Source organism: Corvus hawaiiensis, chromosome 2 (assembly GCF_020740725.1).
Source record: "Corvus hawaiiensis isolate bCorHaw1 chromosome 2, bCorHaw1.pri.cur, whole genome shotgun sequence".
In the NCBI taxonomy this organism is placed as follows: Eukaryota; Metazoa; Chordata; class Aves; order Passeriformes; family Corvidae; genus Corvus; species Corvus hawaiiensis.
The window spans coordinates 6478656-6501930 of NC_063214.1; the positions used below are offsets into that span (position 1 = coordinate 6478656).

The following is a 23275-nucleotide window of genomic DNA, read 5'->3' on the forward strand; positions in this document are numbered from 1 at the left end:
AGGAAATTTGCTGATGAAGGAGGTTCCCACAGGTCTCACTGCATGGTGGGCTCTTTATGGTAGCTCCAGCAAAAGGATGCATTACTTTAATGCAGGGAGGGTGGAAAGAATGAAAAACCAGGCAACCACAAACTATCTTGGAGCTACAGACCCTCTGAAAACAAAACACTGCCGCTGCATTTTCTCTTCTGCTGCAGAGCCCAGGGTGGCCCTCCAGTTGTGTTTGATTTACCTGATTTCATTTAGACCTCACAAGCAGCCACTGCCCTTGAACACAGACCATGTGACATGCAGAACTGACAGCTTCTGTGGGCTGTCTGAAACACATCTTGGAGCTCAGGCTCCTCCAGCAACTACACTGTGATAAGAAATCATCTCTTGTAAACTTCAGCCCCAAGTAGCTGCTCATAGTCCATTTGTGACAGTGTTTGTTTTCCCTGCTGTAATTTTTCAGACACTGTCATACTCTATTTACTCACATTGCTGCGGCTTTTGGAAGACTTAATTTTAATTGATATTTTACTGTTCTAAGGTAATTCTACACTATTATTCAAATAATATATGTGCACACATTCCTGTTATAAATATATAGATACATGTGTTATAATATTGACTCCTCTCAAATTAAGTTTTAATTATTTTTAACGGGAAGGAAACGTATTTATAGACAGAAGGGTGTAGTGCAACCTCCACCCATCCAAAATAAATCATGATTTATTCCTTAAAACCATCCTTGCCCAAAATTGCTGTTTAATTAATCACTCAGTGCCCATGCTCTGGGGATACTTGTATTTCCTTTATTTTATTAAGCTCTGAGACCTCAGTCAGTTTAGCACAATACCAGTAGGTGGAGTAATGGTAAAGCAAATACCTGCTTCGGCTATTTATATTTATAAACAGCCATTTTTAATATCTTTTGCCGAGATTTGCATGAACTAGTTGTACATATATATCTGCCAGAAACCTCTATACATAGAAAGATCTATTACTGCACGTACTTAAAAACATATAGATTAAAAGGAAATACTTAATACTTAAGTGATGAAGCACATCTTTGTCGTAAATATAGCAATTTTTGCAGTTTTCTCCAATTTCTACACATTGGGCAATACATTTTGTGAATTGTGCTACAGGAAATCCTGCGTTCCCACACACTCAAAGAGAGCTGATCAGCGCCCGAAGGGAGCAAGGACTCGCTGCGAGTTCCACTTTGGAATTGAGGTCAGTTGAGATGTGAGAGACAGCTTTGGTTAATCGTGTCGTGACCTTGCCAACCTGCAGTTATACAGCGTGCCCACAGCCTTCAGAGCACTGGATAGCAGCATCATTAGCAAGACCTTTGTCCTGTGCCAGGGTGGAGAACGGCTGTCATGGGTGAGTGCCCTTACGTGAAGCAAAAGTTTCTATGAATGCAGCTGCTATTTGTCCTCCTCTCTGTTGCATAAAAGCCTCCCCACTATTCACCAGGACTTCAGATTAACACTAACAACTTCCAAGATCTCAGGTAGGTAACAGAGCAGAGCTCTAACAAATGCATGAGAGCTCAACAATCACCGCAGCAGCGTGGTCTCCCAAAGCAGTAACTTTAAGCCTCAAATTAAAGTCACTCCTGTACGTGCTCTCAAAACATAGAAACTTTAGAAAATGAAACCAATATGCACTGAAAGAAATAATCTCATTTGGACTGCAACCTGTAGTTTTTGTTCAGGCAAAATTCGTACCAGTCAGATGCAGGTTTTTTTCTTTCTGATAAAACAAGCAGGCACAAGTCCCTCAGTCAGTATAAGAATAAAACCGCTCAGTTATTATTAATGCCTTTTCTGAGTCACCACATTCAGATAACAAGTACAGTACACTTCTGTTCAGCTATCTCAGAATGATGTCTGAACCATAATGAAGAAAATACATTCCCTAATATCATTGTTCATTTTATAAGCAAAATGACTGAAACTGAGCTTTGATTGCATGCAAAAATTAAAAACTTGGTCAGGTTATCACCATCATTCTTCAGCTAGGAGATCCACAGCAAAATTGTATGTGCAGGAGTCTCATTTTGCTCTTAGAGATCATATTAAATTGCAAATACCGACACAGAAGGAAAAAAGAGGACAAGATTTCCTCTGTAAAATTAATATAGGTCTAAAGAACTGTAAATACCAGTCTCATTATGTGCACTACCGCATATAGGTAAGGTTATTTCCCCTATCACCATTTGTTCAATGCAGCTATGTGCAGATTATTAATATTAAAACATCTCAGTCTCCCCACCAAATCCACAAGTTCAAGAAAACATTTTCTCACATTAAATTTAAAATACTGAATCCATCTGTGCTACCTTCTTCGGGATTGCTCAAGCTCATTATAATTTTACTCTGATTCTGTTTTTAAATTACTTATGATTCATTTGGGGTTTTTTTATCCTTTTAGTACATAGTATTCAGTAAACCAAGAGTACCTGTACTATTGTCCCTGCTAATGCAAGCACTGCAGTACAATCATCTTCTACCTCCCTATTTTTCTCTAGGAGAAAAGGGGGATGGTGCAGAATAACAGATATTTCAAACTAACCACCTATTTTCTGTCAGACAAAATATAGTCATACCCCTGAAAACAAACATAACCTCAACTTATTCCAGAGAAAGCAAGTGAGCAAAAGATGAGGGTAAAATATAGCACAATCATCCAATAAAAAGAGCTGGAATATTAAGCGAGTCATGAATTAGCATGTTCTCAAGAGATCACGCTCGAAATATCTGACATGTTTTGACATATATGGAAAGCATAAATGAGTCTGAAAGATAAAGAAGAAAGGAAGGTTTTGCAGAGCTGCTGCCTCACTTAGGGCCATATTCTTTGAGCTGCTGTGCCTTTCTGGCAGCTCCGGCAGCCTTTCCAGTGAAAGGAGTCAGCCAGGGCACACCCCACATAAGAGGGGAGGTGGCCTCCGGCACTGGCCCCCTTTGGCAGCCAACAAAGTAGAAGACAAGGGCTCCTCCAAGATCCAAGGCAGCACAGCAGGGGCAAGGCTGCAAGGATGGGGCCAGGGTAGAGGTGGGTGTGTCACACAGGGTTGCTGTGGCCTTTTCTCAAAAGGTAACCTCCCACACCCTCTGCACTACCCCTTGCTAGCTGCTACATTGGCTCTTCATTTCTTCTTGCTTCGAAGCAGCAAAAAGTATGACTGCCTGGGAAAGAAAACCCCACCTTTTTTAGCAGCTGAGTGCATGAAATTTAGTTCACATCTGATCATTTGGAAAATGGGAGTGTGAAGGGGGTAAGCTCATACCACACACTGGCACTTACTCTCCTGCTGCCTCGCATCCCATATGCCTGGCCAAATAGGACCTACTACCTGAATTTCAGGCTTGCCTTTTTCAAAAGAGACAAAAATGTCTTTCTTCTTCTCCTCCCTGTGCTTCCATCTTAATTGAGACCAAAATTGTTTTCTGCAGAAGCTTTTATTCTCATCTCAGGAGAATTTAGACTGAACAGGAATTCCCCCAATTTTCAAAATTATCACCTACTGTTACTCCAAGGTTACAAGTTAAAAGCTCAAAAACCAGAGCTATTTTGAGAAAAATCATACTATCTGCACTAATTTTCCTTGTCCCCCTTTCAATTTTTTTATCCCCCCCGCCTTTCTCTTTCAGGTAGTGATTTTCATAGATTGTCTGTGAGAAGGGCATTGACCCTTTACTGTAGTCTCCTGACTGCTCCCAAGGAATCCCTGTCCATGGGGAAAAAAAAAAAAAAAAAAAAATCCTGTAGCATTTATTGCATGGGCCTCCACCACTGATGACAGAAAAGATGAACCAGGTCAGTTTTGTACTCAGACTTAATCTGGCTACAGAGTTTTCAGATTAGGTTCTACCTTGCCATTCACAGTTATACACCGCATAAGGTTGGGAGGTCTGACATGAGGGGTTAGGGGATGATTTAGTGTATGTATTTGCCCTTTTAATTTGTTTCTTGATGTTTCCAAGTCCAGAGAGCCCTTTTGCATAAATCTTATCTGATGCTGCCCAGAAAGGTAAGCTCACAATATTGCAGTCCTTTCTGCTGGTGCTATTTCATAACTCTGCATCCCACTTCCATGCCTGCGAGGGGCTGTGTCTCCCTGTTATGGTTTGCAACATTTTATATATTACTCCCTGGGCTCAGAGCCACAGAGAAAAGAGAGAGTTTGGAAAGCAAAAGGGAAGCAGGTCTTAGTCAGATTTGTTATGAGGCAGAAATCAAGGGCAAGTCTGGAAGCTCTTGGAGGAAAATGAGACAAGAGAAAATAAAGCAGTGGCAGAGGGGCATGAATAAAAACCAGACCACTTCTGAGAACTTGAATATACTTCAGGTCAAGTCCAATATTTAGCAGAAATATTTTTCTTCTCTAAAAGAACTGTAAAAAACTAGCAGAGATCTGCATGCAAATCTTAAGCTTATAGATTAATTCAGGTTGGAAGTGACCTTGGGAGGTCATCTGCTCCAACCTCCAGCTCAAAGCACAGTCAGAGCTGAATCCATTCCCACTCCGCATTTGTGGACAGGCGTGTAATGAATACCGTATTCTCAACCAAGTGCCCTGGTCCAAGAAAAATATAAATTAAAAAATCAGGTGTCACCCCCTAAAGTAGTTTGACAGCTGCAAGGTAAAGGATGCATCCAGCAGTAACTAACATAGATATTCATTACACTATCACTTCAAAGCACAGATTTCACATGTTAGCAGCAGTCTTCTTACAGCTTTGCCTTATCTGCAGTAGCACGAAATCTCAGGTAACATGCAGAAAAATGAGCTACAGCAATGCTTCAGTGGTAGGGGGATCAGAGCAAACCTCAAGAAAGATGTGAGGGAAATGTCCTTAGAGTCCTCCTAAATTTTCTATATAGAACTGCAAAATATGCTATAGCAAGAAACAAGATTCCCCACAGAGTTCATGTAAATGAGAGCTCTCAAAATGTGTGCTAGATACCAGAGGATTTGTTCATTATTAAGCTTATATTGTGTTTACCTGTGTAGTGCAAGATTGAGGAAGACTTAATTGCATGCTATGTCCTTGCCCTCTGACCTTCATGTTAATTACATTTTGCTGCAGTGAGAAATAGATGCACCATTTTCTCTTATTTCCCTAGGACTGAGACAGTTATTAATTCCTAATAAGATAGCTTTTTCCATCTGCAGAAGGCTTTATTTTCTTTTCATTGCATGCACTGTACTCCCAGAAGCTTTTAATTTGCATACATAGGAGATCACCCATTTAACACTTCCAAAGTAAACTCTCTTAGAACCACCATGTGGCTGTGCTCTGGGGTTTAATCTCCTCCTGGTCTGTAATCATAACACCCACAGAAATTAGCAAGATGAGGAGGAGTGAGGTGTGTATATACATATATTATATATCCTCACACATATATTATGAGTGTGTGCAAGGAGCATGGCTGCCTGGTGTCTTCACTGAGGTTCATTTTTTGAAGTGTTAAATGTAAAGACTGATCTTCAACATGCTTCCCACTCTTCCTGCGGAGCTGTTATTGCCATGTCATGTGGCTTAGTTTCCAGCAAAGATGAGGTTCTTTTCTACATCGGTAAAGATTTCCTTCTCTTAAAAAACCTTTAAGAATATTCTTTTTATTTCAAATGGGATATTAAATGAAATTATATTCTACTCCCATCCTCACCTACTAGCTTAATAGTCATCACATTGCACAAATTATTTTTAATACCTTGAAAAATTCATTAAGTGAACAAAAGATCCTGACATAAGTCATAAGATTTTTTTTCCTCAAATGTGAAGTTAATAAAAAAGGCCTCTAGAATATTAAGGTCTACTTCTTAAGCCACCTTTCTTCCCATTTTAAAGAAGGGTCTTTCTGCTTATTTCCAGCAAATTTAGACACTAAGCTCTGACCAAAGATATTATTAAATCAGAGGATTTTTAATGTGTGCGAACCTTCCAGCAAAAAAGGGAGATATTCAGAATGAGACTTGTTTTCTTTGTTAAGAGACTGAGCACAGAAGGCAGGAGTTAAGCTGCTTCTTAGATTTCAAGCAGGGTGAAAGCTGCCATTTATAAGAGGCCTTCAGTCCTCAGAAAAGTCTCTGCCACACAGGCAAATAAATTTGGATGGAGAGGGAAAGAAAGCATAGCCTGTGTGGTGACAGTGGAAGCACCATGCCCTGCTGGAGCCTGCAGAGGTGCTGAAAGGGCTGAAAATCAGTTGTCGTCACCAGCACAGCTCAGTTTCTCTGAGCTGCTTCAGAGAGTTTCAAGCATGAAGAACATATCCTTGTCTTCCTCAAAGCTCAAGGCAGTTCTCCAGTGCTGGTGTACTCAGGAGGGGTTACATCCACATGTGCTCTGCCTTTGCACCACATTGAATCAGAATTATCATCAGACTTACCTGCTGATAAAAAAACCCAAAACAAACAAACAAAAAAAAAACCTTAGCAAAACCCAAAACACTTCCTGCCTTTTCTTTTTCCTACTTCTCTCACCCAACAACTCCAACAGATTTGGAATTTGAAGGAATCAATCCAGTGAAAGCCTGCAATAACATGGATTTAGGATGAGAGGCAATTTGTGTTTTGTCATAATCATTGACAACAAAGCAGCAGGGTAATGGACAGATGCATTTATTTCCCCACAAACACATTTTCCCCAAGTCTTCCCCAGCCCAGAAAGCCATTTGAACAGTTTCCCAGTCCCTGGTCAGCAGCACTTCAACTTGCCTTGTCAGGAGCTGTAGGACAGGCAAGTGAGAGAGGGAGCGCACCACATCCCCACGTGCCTGACACTGTCACACTCCCTGCACTACTCAAGCCCACACTAATTCAAAGCCATTGTAAAATTACCAACAACAGGAACTTAGTCCATGTTAACGCTTAACAGACTTACAGTAGCAAAAGAGAAAGAAATTACTTTTTTTCAGGACAATCTCTTTCCTTTTACAGGTAATTCTGGTTTTGCACATAGTGTAAATATCTAAACCTGCACATGTTTACTTAAAGTATTTTTTGCATACTTAGCTGAGATTTTCAAAGATAACTAGATCAGTCAGAAACCAGTAGAATTCCCCATAGATCAGCATAAGTAACTCATTACATCATATCTATACTGCTTTTTCTGAAGTTGCTCTAGATTCATCCATCCTATTTGACCAGTGTGGGAAATTTTCTTTTCCAGGGAGTCAGAGGGCAACTGCAACATGAAAATGCTCATCCTTCTCAAAAAAATGCTCTTTCAGTAGAGGCTTGACTTGAAATCCAGTGGGATTGGAAACATGTCTAAGTGCTGTTTCATGTGAACTGACACCCTTCACGGTTCTCAAAGTTTCTTGGACATACATATGTCTGACTGTGCAGAGCAGAAGTGGTGGGAAGGTTAAATAAACCAACACATCTGAAACTTCTTTTCCCTTGTTGCATTTCACAAAAAATGACTCCACACTTAGATGCAATCAAGCCTTTCATAAAAAACCAAATCACTGGTTGACCAATTCTGACACAGCTGTGAAAATCCTTCTTAGCCCATTTTAGTAAAGGGCCCTCCATACCTGAAGTATTTCTCCAGCTTTGCTAAACACCCCATCTTAACAGGAATGGTTGATTAATCAAAACTGTTTGTAGCACGGTAACCTCCCAGACATGCACTAGAGGGTAATGTGTCACACATTGTGAAATAATTCTGCCCATCCCTTTCAAACATGTGACAAATATCCAGGGCTTGTAAACTCTATTTGACTGTCATATCCATATTTCATATTGTAAAGGAGCATCTAGCAACCTAATATGGTAGGATCCTGAAAATTAATTAAATCCTTGGTCTTTCTACTCTGATTTCCAATTACTGCCCAAGGTAGTGATCATATTCTCGTATGAGACTGAGGTAACCCACTGTTGTTTTCCACTAAAACAAATTTATGCATAGCTACTCAAACAAGGTCCACTAATAGCAGTTTGTTTGATTTAGCCTGCAGTCCATAAGGACCTATGAAAAGTTAGACTCAAAAAAATTCTATTAATCCAAATCACTTCATCTTGGAAAATTAGGCTGAAGCTACCAATTCAAACAGGCAAGGGAAAACCACCAAGTCTGATATTTGTTACAGCAGCACAGCAAGTAATGAACATATGACACACTACTACCTTTATCATCCAAGCTCTCAACCTTTCTTGTCTTGGAGTTGATTTCAATTTATTTTTAAAATTCAGTCAGGGATGGCATCATAAGCTTTGCAGCTGCAGGCCTCAGCACCAGGTTAAGAACTGCATAATGATGCCAAATCTGCTTCTACTTTTGTCATTTAGTGCACATAGTCTTAAATCCAAACAGGGTTGTTAAAGATTAAAAGCAAAATAAGTGGTCTTAAAAAGCCAGATAAGCTAAATTGCTACAGATTATACATGTCTCAGTTCAAAATCATTAGTGACTCTCAGAGTAAGAGATTAAAAGACAAAAATAACCCAATTAGAAAAGATTTACAGTGGGGAGTTGAATTATTTGTGCTCAGAGCAAGGCAGGATTTGATCAGAAGCACACGACAATGCATCGGCAGCGATGAGGATGATCGGGAATGTTAACTAGCACAGCTCTGCCCTAAACCAATCAAAATTGTGTGAAAAATAGCTGGAAACAGTTTGGGCATAGCATCTTGGATATAATGTCTGAGAACTTAGTCCACTTTGCATTGTCTGAACAAAAGGAATGGTTAATTATGAGCTTTCAGATATTTCTTTCACTATACCTGTAGTATGCAAAGCAGTGAATTTCAACAGCAATTTTCAACAAAAGCATGTATATTTATAAGCAGCCCTTATGCTATATTTGTGAAGGGAATGCTGAATAAAAGGTAGCTATACTACTGGGGTTGGATGATTTCTTAGCCATCAGCAGGGAAGCTGCAAAATAATTTTGACTGAACTGAGCACTCAAGAGTAAATTCAGATTTTCAGTTACCCATGTGTAATGCTAGTGATCTGCATTCAAGAAACTGTGGGTAGAATTTGGCCTCAAGGAAATAGCTTGTGTTAGTGCCATAACCTTTGTTTTACAGGGAGTACAACATTTGGCCCAGAGGAAAAATACACCTCTTGTAAACCAGGTAAGCAAATGGGTACAGACCTGCTCAAGACATCACCAACATAAATCAGAAATAATCTCATTTCCATTTAGAAAGAAACTAATACTGTATGAAAGAGAGGTCTGTGTGGTTGTTCTGATTTTGGTGTTAGAGGGATTTTGGATTGTACTTCTTTGGATGGGTGACTGAAGTATGTCTTTTTCATTGAAATTCATTTGTAATTTACTCATTAGATGCCGATGGTTGGAACCTAAAGAATTTATAGCTAGATTTCTTTAGATATTAAGTTTTCCTGTAATCAACTTCACCCATTCATGGCTACAGCAACACTGCTCCATGCTAATATCATCAAGATCTCTGCCTTGGTTAAATACCTCAGAGTGGGGCCAGAACTTTTTGCCTTCCAGCTCTCTTGAAGAAGAGTAACAACTTGTGACACTGTCAAATAGAAAACACTCGGGGAGTAGAAAATCATATCCCTTAAGACAATGTATTAAATTAAAAAATGCATTTTTGAATTCTACTTCAGTGCAAGATTGCTTACATTTCTGGTAGTATTTATGCTTTCATTATTCTATTCTGTATTTTCTTATGTTCTGTGGGTAATTTTCAGCCCAGCTTATGCCCACTACATAAGACTATGGTAAGAAAAGCCTTAAGAGTAAGGCTGAAGAAGCTCAGTGCACTTTGTGCCCCTGCCTATGGCAAACTTACTGGTCACAGGACAGCCAAGCTGCATTAAATCTATTGTGTATTTTTATTGCTGGTTCTGGCCAGGAGGCACTGCAGGAAGATGACATCCACTGCCTTGCCTTAGCCAAGCTCCATTAGGAATGAGTAACAGGAACATCCCTGTGGGCACACTTCCCCTTGCTAGCACACTGCCTAAAATTCCAGCTCAAAACTTAGCTGGTATCACTGCATTTATCACTGTTAACTACAAGTGAAATGCTTATCTAATTATGCTAGCACTTCCTCCTTGTTTCCTGTGGTTAAATCACCTGTAAAAAGTAGTTAAAAAAATTTGCTTATCGTTCTCTAGTTTATTTTTAACACTGCTAATCTGTGCAAGCATATGACTTAACCGCCACAAGGATTTTATGCAGCCTTAAATGCTGCTGTGAATATTCATCTTCTTTCCCAACTCCTACCTGATCTACAGGTAAGGCTTCAGGTACTAACATGAGGAATAATTTGGTAACCCACTGTAAACACAGAGGATTATAAATTTTTTAAAGAGGTTTTATATTCAAATCAGTATGAAAAGAATGAAAAATCTACAAATACCATAATTATTTTCTTTTAGAAAATCTTTAGACAGCAAACAAATGGATGTTCTATACTAATAGAGCTGAGCAACCATAATATAAGGGGAAAAAAATATTTTATTGGTGTCTCTGGACTTGCTACTGCATTACAAAGAAAAAACCAAACCAAACAATCAAACAAAAACCCACAAACGAAAAATTCCCCAACCAACCAACAAAAAAAAAAAACCAACCCAAAAGCCCTTGAACAAAACTTCAGTCCTTCTACTACCATACTAGATGAAAAACAACAGGGGATTTTCAAGTTACATTAGAAAAAACCCCAAACTGACTCTGTTACCACGACTTTAATACTTGTATCAATATGATCATGAATGACTGAACTTAGGGTAAACAGAAATGAAGTCTGCATTTCAAAATCAAAAGCAAAACATAAAACATTTTATATACAATTTCAGCTTCAGAGGCTAAGTAAAGGCATGTTCTCCAGCTAAGCTTCATTCCCAAGCCAAGGACATATCTCACTTTCAAACAAAGTACAAATCAGAAATGTTTTAATGAATTCAAATCATAACCATCCAGTCACCGAGGACTGAGGAAGAATCAATTTGTCTGGTTTAGTCTATTATAAAGCCATATTATTCCCATTTGAAGGAGATGCATCATCTGTGAAGACACCATCCAGTTCATCCTTCCAGAACATGAGCATCTTTCCATTTTCACTAAGTTGCACGGTTTCTTACACCATGTAATACATTTCCTTGGGGGGAAAAAAGTAAAAATCTGCCACCAAGAATCCTGTCCTACTGAGATGGTCGTCTGTGCTCCACAAACAGGAGATCTTTGTACTTTCAGAGGTACATAATTCAGCAGGTTTTTCTTTTGTGTACCTAACCGAATCCCACATGCTTCACAAGCAAACAAAGACTGTGGAAAACACAGTTTCAGCTGACAAGGGGGCTCCAGCTTGCCAGGCTGACTGGTCCCATCAGCACACAGCACTGATCCCTGGACAGCCAGATACAAGTTTGGCTGCAGAAATTTCTCCGTGTGCGAGGAGGCAAAAGCATGCACCCGCTTCTTCCAAAGCACCAGGAGCTAAATTAAACATTTAGTGCTCATCTCCTGCCTGGGGAGCCCAGCCTGGGGATGGGCAGCTGCTGCCTGTAATGGCACTGAGGGGACACCTCACCTTGGCTGCTTCTTTGCTCTGCTGGAAACCTGTAGGTGCTGGAGGCTGGGTAACCTAAAGCTGGCAGGGCACCTGTGCCTTGCAGCCAACTCACTCTGAACACTGGTTTTCAGCATGGCTGTTCTTTCTCCATCCTGGTCATTGATAGTTAAGTGATAATTAGGCATGAGACAAATCACTTCAAGACCAGAAAGGAAAGCTGTATATCACTTTTATCCAATACAATAAATACAATTAAAAAGAACTATTGCTGTCTCTCTTAGTTTTCCTCCATATATATCAGCTGTCATTCCTTGAGCTTTAAAGTGCTTGAATAATAAACCTGCACAGAATTGAATTACTTCAGTAGCAAGTTGATTAGTTCCCACATCCAATAAAATGTCTGTGGTATCTCATATATTTGGCATTTAATGTTGTAATTAATAAGTTCTTGATCATGTGCCTCTTACAGCCACAGGTCAGTGACAACAGTGACATTCCCTTTCTCAGCAGGAAATTGAGCCTCCAAGACATTTTCCTAAGACACTTTCAATTATGATAAATTGTCAGATTTGCTTCAGTCATTTTGAGAACTACTTGAAGTATATATTCCCAGGTAAAAACAGTGCAAAAATATAAAGCAGAGTTGGTTGGAGTTTGTGCAAATCACAAATTTTGGGGAATATTTCAGCTTTTTTAGGATCATTATAGATTCCCAAATGAAATGTGTACTTTTTCAAGTACATGTCATTCCAACTTAATCTAGCATTCCAATAGAGGGCCAGATACCAAATTACTTTAAACCTGTGTAGCTCCATTGATTTCAATGGGTACATGTTCAATTTATTCCACACAGGGATTTGTCCCTTTAATTTAATGTTTTAAATGCAATGTTTCAAAGTCATTTATACTACTTTTCTTTTTAATGATATATGCAGAAGATTATTATTTTTTTTTACAGTATTTTGTTAAATATCAAGATGTTGTTTGCTCCATTTTTCCAATTACGTTGACAGTGTGACCATGAAAATACTAGTGAACATACAAGGATAGAAGTATTTTTATGCATTTTCATCTAAAACATGTGAGATATAATCCAGACAGAGGGTTGGGGGGGAAAAAAGGAAAGAAAAAAGCAATGCTGTGAAACCAACATTACTACAGCTGCTTTTTTGGCACCCGCAGTAAAGTGAAGGTACATTGTATTTTCCTGTTCGCAAGGTTGCCAAGGTCACACGCATGCACTTTTGAAATAATGCTCAGCATATCAAAAAATTTAAATACTGAAAGCAAACTAAGCTTATTAATTTCTAGTTGCTAGTAAGAATGAAAAGTTGCAATAAAAAGGAGAGAAAGCATTGCACTTAACACCTCTGATACAATATGCCAAGGGGATAGAGAGGCAGAGGAAGAGGAGGGAGGGAAAAAGCATCCTTTATGTTGCTTCCCTTTCCTGGAACTTGTTCAGTTAACACTCTCTGATCAAGAAATGTTTCCTCTGAATTGAAGACAAATTGCTGAGAACTCTCTAATTATCAGCTTGGCTGCACATACTTAACATTTACAGTCCCACCTTGCTGTTCATGTTTGTAATGCTGCCAGATCTCACATACACACACCACAGCTTACACTCCCAGCAAATTACTAATTTCAAGAATGAACAGAGGTTGGGTCCTCTTCATTTCTATCCTAGTTTTTCTTCTAGTCTTCAGGGAGAGAGTTTATCAAGGTTTTTCTTTCTTGAGTATAGGGGAAGAGATAGAAACTTACTTCAGCTAAAGTTGAAATTTTTATACAGCCATGTGTCTGGAATATTAAGAGGAAAAGGAATATGAAATATCATGAAACCTGGTGTTACTGCAATAAACAGTAAGAACTTATAAGATAATATGGTAGAACATAAAATAGTCATACTTTCCTCAGAAAGAAGAATCCCCCAAGCTTTAGGAAGCCTGTTATTACTCCTTTAAGTTCTGCAGACTTAAAACCTCAGGATAGTGAGCTCACTGCTTTGCCCAAAATCACGGAGTCAGTTAAAAAAACCCCAACAAACAAACAAAGAAACCCAAACCCCACACGGAATTAAAGATCTTTAGGTTTATCACCTGCTGAGTGGGAGTGAAAATGCTGCACCTTGCTTTAGACCCGGAGTCAATATTCCCTGAGGAAACTGTGTTACTTGCTTTAGGAAGCAACTGCAGGCGCTGGAAATACTAAGCATTGAGAAATGGCAAGGGATGAAATCCTGTCTAGCAGAGACAGAGTTCCTGCCCCTCTGCACAGTTGTGAAGGACCTTTGCACCCTTCTCCTGTGAACACCCCCCAGCAACGTGTGGTGTGAAGACCTTGGAATTGTCACCTGCTGGTGGCAGTAACCCCAAATGGCACAAGCCAGACTGGACACACCAGCTCAAGCACAGCGGCCATCGATTACTGCCCCAGGCATTGTGCCCAGGAGACAAAGCTGCTCTGCCTCTGGGAACTGGACAGGACACACAGAAATCCCCACCCCCTGGAACTTTGGGGTTTGCTTGTACAGAAGCCACTTGTGACAGCAGATGTGTGTCCTCAGGCTCATGTCTCAAAGGACACGAACATTTATCTCAGCAGTACCTGTATTACAACCAGGGCTTGTGCACCATAGAACAGAAAATAAAAACTTGTCTTAGGCCGAAGAGTGTCACCAAATTTCCTCACGTGCTAAGTACATACAAAACATGTTTTTTGCTGCTCTAAAATCCTTCCCTCTTTTTAAAAAAGATACACAGTGAAATTTGTTTTAATGCTGCTCTCTAGCAAACAAATTTACCAGTTCTGAGGGTGTTAAGGATGACCTCTTTCCTCCTCCAGATTCCACAATACGTTCACCCTTATTTCAGAGAGGTTGTCAAGGTACTTTATAAATGTGAACAGTAATTTATTTTGCAAATTAAAAAAAATAATTAGTCTCATGAAACACTTTAAAAATAATCATGCTTGTATTACAAATTAGTAAGAAAAATCCAGAAAATTTGCAAGAGACTGAAACTAATTATCTCCTTGGAAATGACCAGTAAAGAACATGGACACCAACATCAAACAACTCCAAAGAAATTAAAAACAATAACAACAAGAATATTTAGAAGGACAATTGTTCAAATAATTAAAAAGGAAATGAGATAAATATCATACACTGGATAGAATACAGAAAGCATAAAGAGATTAAATTTAAATATGGGAAAAATAATGCAAAATCTATTTACTATAATAGCAGAAAAACATGAAGCATCAGTGAAACCCTGACTCTCATAGGTAAATAGCCTGACTGATGATAAGATCCCACTTTTCTTATCTGCAGGAATTGCACCCAAAGGTGCAATCAAAGGATTTCCTATCCTCTGGCTTAGTAATGCGCTGCTTTCCAATTTGTAAGATTTTTATTAAATTCGTATGATAATCTAAGCTTTTAATACTTTCTCTTTGTAATACACAGAACCCAGGAAACAATTTGTTTAAGTAACTGAGAGGTTCTCCATCGACTAACTGTAAATATACTGGCTATGTTTTTTTTTTTTTAATTTAAAAAAATCACCCACAAATTAAATTATTTCTTGAAAACAAGAAAAGTCATTAACTTAAAATTCATGAGGTTTAAATTAAGTGTGGGAAGGAGCCACTAAAAAATATGAGCAGTCAAAATCTTTGCTGGCTGTTCACACGGACTGTCTTTCCTATAGAAAAATCCATTCCTGGTGTCTCTGGGACAGACATCGCTCTCATAACAAGCTTTGTCTACGCAAAGTGATTTTAACACCCATTTCACCCACACCAGAGGTACCTTCATCACATCAATCTTCACTCAGTGCTGTGTCATAAAACCCCTGACTCACCCCTATTGCCCTCACTTGTCTGACTCACTGACTAGCAGGGACTGAGAATTTTAATGTGACAAAGCTATTCAATGGAAATCAAAGTGTCTTGCCTAAGCCAGATGCTTTATACAGGAAAATCTTCATTATGTTTTATGTTTCCTATTTCAGGATAGAAGGAAGAAAGGAAGACTTTGGAGACAATTTGATTCAAGCCATGCCCTTTCATTTTGGACTGGATTCACCAATATTCTGTTTCCCAGATCTGTCACGACACCTCACCAGAGAAATTTGCTCCATCTAGAGCTCACCTTTGTTGAGCTCCAGCTACACTTGCACACCACAGCAGCCCCTCCAATTAAACTCTTAAACACTGTCTGACTCATAAGACTGCAGTGCCTGAGAGAAGATGTAGTTTGAGCCCAAATCTGAGCCAAAGCAGACAAGGAGCTGATTTTCAGTTTTAATAAGGCCTTGGCCCCACACAGGCAGTATAACATCACACCTAAAAACTTTTGGAAGTTCAAGGGTTTTTAGAGTTTTCCACTCTAAAAATAATTTTATTTTCCTCTTAATCCAGGAAAAAACCCACAATTTTGGAACCACAATTTTCAAGCTCCTTCACATCACTTTGGGTACCATACAACTTTTATGCCCTTACTGTCATTCACAACACCCCTTAATACACCCATCCTTTTCCACCCCTCTGTCCTCCCCAAACGCACCCGTTGTCACATCTCCCACTCATCATCTCGCCCATTCCAGCGAGAATTCCTGGGGGTTGAAGCAGCCACGGGCAGCAACTACAGCCGCACCTCAGCCTGAGTTAGGGCTCCAAGTCAAAAACAGAGCTACAAATCTTGGTCCCAACCCACAGGGAGAGAAGCGGAAGCTGTTTTCCCTCACAAATTTGGGAAGATGAGTAGAAAGAAGGAGCTGGAGTACAAGGCAAACTCTTAGAGGTACTTGCTCGACAGGGAAGCAGATGTGCTTTGGACCAAACCTCAGCTGGGTGCAGCACGAAGAGAAACCGGCACAAAGAGGAGGCAGGAAGGATGAAGTAATTGCTGATCTTTACAAGCCTTATGTAAAATACCATTCATAATGGTGATGACAGTCACTTTCTGCAGGCAGGCACAAAGGGCTTTTTCTTCCATGGCACTCTGACAGTTTAGGCAGGAAGAGAGAGGTGGCCAGTGGAAGCAAATTGTCAGCGATCTGTCACCAAAGAGCAGATTACTTTTACCCTCCTGAATTTTCCCTCCTGAGTTAAGATTAGTCTCTGTTGAAACCCAGGGTTCTGTTCAGCGCTGGCCAGCACCCACACAGATGAAATTTCTTTATCAGATCTCTCTAGATAGCTAGTTCAAGCTCAAATCACTCTGACCTCAGGAAGAGGAGGAACGGTTGTTGCCAAATTCCAGAGAACAAAGCACACTGTACAATCTCCATAATGAAAAATCATTAAAGCTATTTTTCTGCATGCAGGCTGCTCTAGCACAAATTAAACCCAATGCAATCACAAGGGAATTAAGGCAAATAAAATTATTGTAAATAAATTACTACTCCTAAAACTACTTTGATTATTCTATATTTAGCCACATGTGCAATAACAGAAATTAATCTGAGAAGAAAAGATTCAGTTACACATGAAATGCTGCTGCAGAGTACCAAGAGTTTCTGAAGGCAAAGGAAAGCCTCCTTGGTTTTATTTGACTTTGTTTTGATAATCACTTTGCTGTTTACCCAGGTATAATGTCATCTTCCTTGCAGAATACTGAGATCCATGTGGAAAACAGAAATGGCTGCTAATTATTTCCTTCTAAAAGCAAACAAGAGAATGAAATATCCTGTGTAATTGAATTTGAAAAATGCCAAGAAAGTTTCTTCTCTTTATAGCCAAAGTTAAAGCAAATATTTTGGTGAGAGCTGAAATAGGGGGTGGGAAGAACATAAGTTTCCATTAATTTCCAGGTGCACACGTACTTTGTCTATAGCTGTCAAAAGGCAGCCTTTCCATGAGAAGCTACAACAAACTGATGAAAAAAAGCAAAGCCTCTGTCACAGGGGCTCTGCCTTTGTTCTGTGTTTGTCCAATGCCCAGAACACTGAAGCTCTGCCTTCTAAGCCAGATATAAATAATCATGGAAGGAAATGAAAGAATAACACAAAAGAAATCAAATACATGGGTAACTTGAAAGAAGGGATAAAACTGTTTTTATGCTGTTTAACCCTTACTTATCTTGCTCTTGATGCTGCCTAAGGAAGTCACTTTATTACAAGTCAGCAATATTTGCAATTTGCATGCTGCCTTCTTTGCAGCATGTCAAAGGTAGAACCAAAGGAGCATTAGATACGTATATTTATATAGCAATCACACTCTTGAACAAAACAGCTCAGTTTCTCTCTGTGGAGCATGGCCCACTTTCACTCAGCGGAGCCCATGAGGGCCATGAGTTATACAGATCAATATATTGAAATTCCCTAAGTATTGACAAGAAATCAAATCATTTGTGCTTGCCAGGGACCATTGGCAGCCTTTAATAGCTATATATAGCACCCAGAAACCCAAAATGACTCCTTAATCTCTAGGACAAGAATAAGAGCAAGGTGCCAGCCCACCTGCAGGACAGGCCCCTGTGGGGGGCTGATGAGCTGCTGCTCACCAAGCCCAGCCCATCAGCCTCTACAAATGCTGTGCCTCTGTGCCAGGACCCTGAAAGCTGGATCAGACCCTCACAGCACAGTAGGGGAAATCTTTCGCCCAAAAGTTACTGTTCTTATCCCTTTTAACAGAGCCACCAAAGAAAATGTCAGTAATTTTTCCGGATTGGTGAAGCTCCAACAGCAGCAAGCATTCTCTTGGAAATGATCCACCATCCATGGAAACGAGACAACACTTAAACTTGCCTAGGTGTGTCTTCTGTGCACAGATATCTGCGTGATGCATAACAGCACGAGGCAATTAGATACAGTATTTATGTACAGAGCTGCGCAGCCAGCTAACCACGATGTGTGGCAATGAAGGAAGGAAAAAGGTGCTCCAAGTACAGTCACTTCATTTCCATTGCACAGGGAACATTGATGCCTTAGGCATCATGAACAGAACACATGAGAGGAGAGCAACTACTGTCCACCAGAGCACAGTTTGCCCTACACAGTATGATCAATGGATAAACGTGCAGATTTTGTATTGATTAGATGGTTACTTTTCAGTGGGAAATAGCAGAAAGAATTAATGGGATAGCCTCAATCATCTGCGTATTTTGTATCACAGTATCTCAAGCAGCACTTTCAGATCTTGCTGCGCTTTTACTGCTTTGCAGGAAAAATAACATGAAAATGTAGACAAGAGAATGAAAGGTGGCTGCATTCAGAGGGGTGTACAGACATTTTCTTGAAAGTAAGGCAGGAAAATTTTGCCAGGTAATTGTACCAATATTGCTAAGAGCAGAGCTACAGAGTAAAAATATGTTGGTACTGTGATTTTACAATTTCATGTTCCCTGACTGAGAAATACATTTGTGACAACATGCAGAAAAGGTGGAAAAATATCTCTGATTTCACCAGCTGACTGGAAACCTACAGAAAGGAAAGGTTAAAATATCACAGTGGCTTTTTTTTTTTTTTTGGCAGAAGAACCTGGCAGAGGGACTTTTGCTGTTGGTACAATTGCTGATCTACAACTGACATGAGGTTCCAATGGAGTTATTCCCAAATCATCCATGTGCAAAGAAAGCATCTGTGTTCTGTTTTCACCAGACCACTGTGCTAGCAAGCGAGACGCCAAAGAAAGGAAATGCTACAGCATCATCACTTTGCATTGAAGACAACGAGGCTATTTCAGAAGACAACAAGCCTGATATTAGTTCATATTATAATCAAAACAAATCAAGCATGGACAATTTGGATCACCTCACCAGGCTTTATACACGCAGGAGGAAAATTTGGTGGTAGCCAGTGGTAATACAATTCTGATGTGCTGTGCTGAATGGCTACATTTGTCATTTAGCATTCAGAGTTCCCAGACTCAAATTCTGCAATGTCCTCTGATTGCTGATTGTTTCTGGAGAAGTAGTCAACAACTTAGCTAAATAAATGATAATACAGTGGCTTTTCAATCTACAGTTTGTATTGGATTTCAAGCATTTGAGATGGAAATACCAACCTGCTTGCAGCTGCTGCACTTGTTGAACAGCAGAGAACAACAAAGAATCAACACTGGCATTTGTAGCACACAGTATCAACATAAAAGTGAAGGTGTACATCCAAGTGTTACATTAAAAAAAAAAAAAAATCCTGCAGAAATAAAAAAATAGCCTAAAAGTCCTGAATCACTAAACAGTTCAACATGAATGGTTACATCAACACAGCCACAAAATCTGTAATATAGGAGAAAAAAACATTACAGGTATAAAATGTATGTCTCTGCATTGATCCCAGATGAAAGCAAAGAATAATTATATTTGACCTATGGCTAAAACATAAGAGTATAACTAATCACAATAAAATAATCTATGCAAGAAATAGAAATAAGGAGAGAAATGAAGACAGACATGTAAGAGATGAGAGAAAGTGATAAATGAAAGAAAGGGTGAATCAAAAACCCTCTCACAGATCTTTTAGCCGAGCAAATTTAATGAGCATCTTTGAGTTTTATGAATTTACCAAGGAAACGCTGCTGAACATGTGAGATGAAAAACACTTCTAAGTATATTGTAGGCCTAAATAGTGTGAAGGAAGCAGTAGAGGAAGCCAACAAAAATCGAATGAAATGCAAACTGTGTCCTGTGAGGAGCTGCTAAATGGGGCTGGAAGCTCAACGTAATGGCTGCAGCACAAGGGCCTTAATCCACATTTGCTGATGCAAGTCTTGATTTCTGAGTGGTGGAGTCAGATCATTTGTCTGGCCCTTTTGAAATTCCCACTGCCAGTCTGTGGGCCCCTGATCAGGCAGGGAATGGCACTTTTCTCCCTGAATCACTAAGCCAAAGACCCATCATCGTGTCAGAGGCTGGGAGGGGCTGCTGCTGATGCAAGATGTGTTTGGATTAAGAAACCCAGCAATTTGGCCTCAAAATAGAAACACTGGCCCAAATGCTCTGGCTGAGTGCAAGTTCCTAAGTGCATTCTTCCTACCTCAATTTTCCCTGTGGTTTTAATTGAAAGCTGTATTGTTTGCTGTCCATCCTAAAATATTGAGAAATTCTGCTGTACCCTGCTGGACAGCTGCTGTGTTATGGCCCAGAGGTAATTGATGGAGAGATCCCCCTGTTCCCCACACTGGCTGTTCCACTGGGGAACAGAATGTCTTGCTTAATGCTTGCAGAGCACTCAGAGATCCTTAAATGAAAGGCATAAGAGCACAAAAGACCATCGTCATTAACTATAAGGGCCACTGCAGAGCAATGGAAGAATATTCCTTTTCCCTGCCCATCTGGGGTTTTGCACACTGCCCAAGCAGTGCTCCCATCCCCTGCCAGCTCAGAGAGCAAGAGATCAAATCTGTGCCTCTGGCATAATAGTGCCGAGTGCTAATTACAGAACTACCATAAAACATCTGCTGTAATGCATAACTATAATTCCTTGGCATGCACAAATACAGCACCTCTGTGCTCAGAGCACAGTGATGGAAGCAAATCCTGGGGCCCATAGCGGGAATGGCCCTCGAGTGACTGTCCTGGAGCCCAGATGAAGAGAGGCAGAGGAGCTGGGAGAGGCACCAACCCCTAGTGCATTCCCTTCCTGCAAAGGAGGCACAACTGCAGGCTCTGCACTCACAGAAGTGAAGGAAGCTGCCACCTATCCCTTCCCAGAGCAAGGTCAACAACCTAAAAGGGAAGTAGGGCTCAGCTGAGCCATGTACAGAAAGGCACCTTCCTTTCACAGCCCAAGGTCACCCAGAACTAACTGTTTGTGAGACACTGTGAAGACTCACCCTGCCAGGGGATGTCTCAGAGAGGTTTGGTATGAGAATTAGTAGTCTTCCCCAAGGCACAACCTCTCCAAGGAATGCCTGCCCATGGCTAGGCATTCCTTGCTCCCACTGCACAGATGTGCATACATAGGCTGTCTTTACCCACCTGCAGGAGACACAGAACCGACACAAAGAATTAAAATAAAACTTCTGTTCATATTTGTTTGGAAAGTGCTACTTCTCATTCATGCTTTGAGTCAGCAGTTACTGACTGCAGGGACCAAGAGTTCTTACACACCAAATATGATGCCTTCTTGTTTTTAGAATTGGAAAGATGTGGACCCCATCCTTCTGGTATGGCACCCTGATTTAAAGGACTTGGAATGGCCTATATAAAAACTCATCCAATATATCAGGCTTATAAACTGGAAGATGAACTCCATCAGGATGGAATCCCCAGGGAAGTCATCAAATGCTCCCTTATTCCCATCCGATGTACGTGGAGTTGAAAAAGTGGCACAGAATGTGCCTGCACTCCGCACCAGGGTCACAGGGAGAAATTATCTGCTGCAAACTTTTTGTTAGCATGAAGCTTCTTTGCACTGCAGCCCTGATGTGTCAGAAAATATGTGCTTCAGTGCCTGCAGGAAATACATGTCCTAGCTTATTACATCTCTCTTTTCATCAAAGAAGAAACACTTACAGCAATCACTGCCACTATTTTAAAATAGTATCACATTTTAAGCATCAACACTAAAGTAGATGTGCAATAAGAACCAAACCCAGACTCTGCTTTTCAAGAAAGTCAGAGACAAATTAAGCCATTCATTCCACAACAATTTATGTGCTGATATGACTAACCCTGAAGACAATAAGGCCAAAGAAAACCTCAAACCCCACAACCCTAAAAACAAACAAACAAAAAAACTGCAACCCAAAACCAACCAAACAAAAAACGCCCACCAAAACAACATATAATGGCTTTGCAGTAGTTCTGTGAGCAAATTCTGTGAAAAATACAAAAGTGAACCAAGCTGTCCTGCTAATATCTTTACAGTAAAAATGGAAATGTTGACACTTATCCATGCACAATGGTACAAGAGGATGTGTATTAGATAGACTCTTGAGCCTGAGATGGATAAATAGAGATGAAACACTGCTTTTGATGGAAGGCTAATCAGATAAATTGGAAGATTTTGTGTCCTGAGTTTCTTGGATTTGTTTTGTCTGCATAGAAGCACCTTTAGGAATTCAGTGTTAAAATAAGCTTTCTCAATGACAAAATTGACAATGACAAAATTGAGTATCAAACAAGACTAGCACACAGAGGTGACTGGGTACTGGAACAGGCTGCCCAGGGCAGGGGTCATAGCACCAAGCCTGACAGAGTTCAAGGAGTGTTTGGACAATGCTCTCAGGCACAAGGTGTGATTCTCAGGGTGTCCTCTGCAGGGCCAGGGGTTGGACTTGATGATCCAGATGAGTGCCTTCCAACTCTGCATTTTCTATGATTCTATGGTTCTAATATCTCTGCTGGCTATAACAGATTAATCTGAAAAGTGTAACTACAAAAATTCTACCTACAAGATGTGAGGAGCCCACCAGACCCTTAAAACTGCATTACACTATCAGTACATTTAGAAGGGAGGCACTGTGGGAAAATTTCAGTAATAAGTTGAAACTGAATAAATATTAATAATATCTATAAAAATATAAGAATTTTCTCTAGTTGCTACAGAACTGTTTATTATTTTCATTCATGTCTCAAACCTATTTTCATTTAAGAAATGTTATATTCTTTCTCTTTGTTTGAGGTAAAATAATATTCTTAGAGTATCTTTAGCAATGCAGAAATGTGGCTGTACTAAACATTTCTACCATTTAAATCAAAATTATCTAGAGTAAATTAGACACAACCTTCATTAGAAAAAAAGCTGTGACATTAATGAATCAAAGTCATTAACAAGCATAGGAAGAAAATAGTTAAATACAAATA

General features: G+C 39.9%; 1 long non-coding RNA gene across 1 annotated transcript; it reads left to right on the forward strand.

The window, feature by feature from the left end:
* Positions 1–1154: 1154 nt before the first annotated feature.
* Positions 1155–15671, forward strand: LOC125321585. Its single transcript, XR_007201600.1, has 3 exons — positions 1155–1374; positions 9049–9096; positions 15534–15671. It is a non-coding gene; the product is annotated as an uncharacterized LOC125321585 (long non-coding RNA).
* The last annotated feature ends 7604 nt before the right edge of the window (positions 15672–23275 follow it).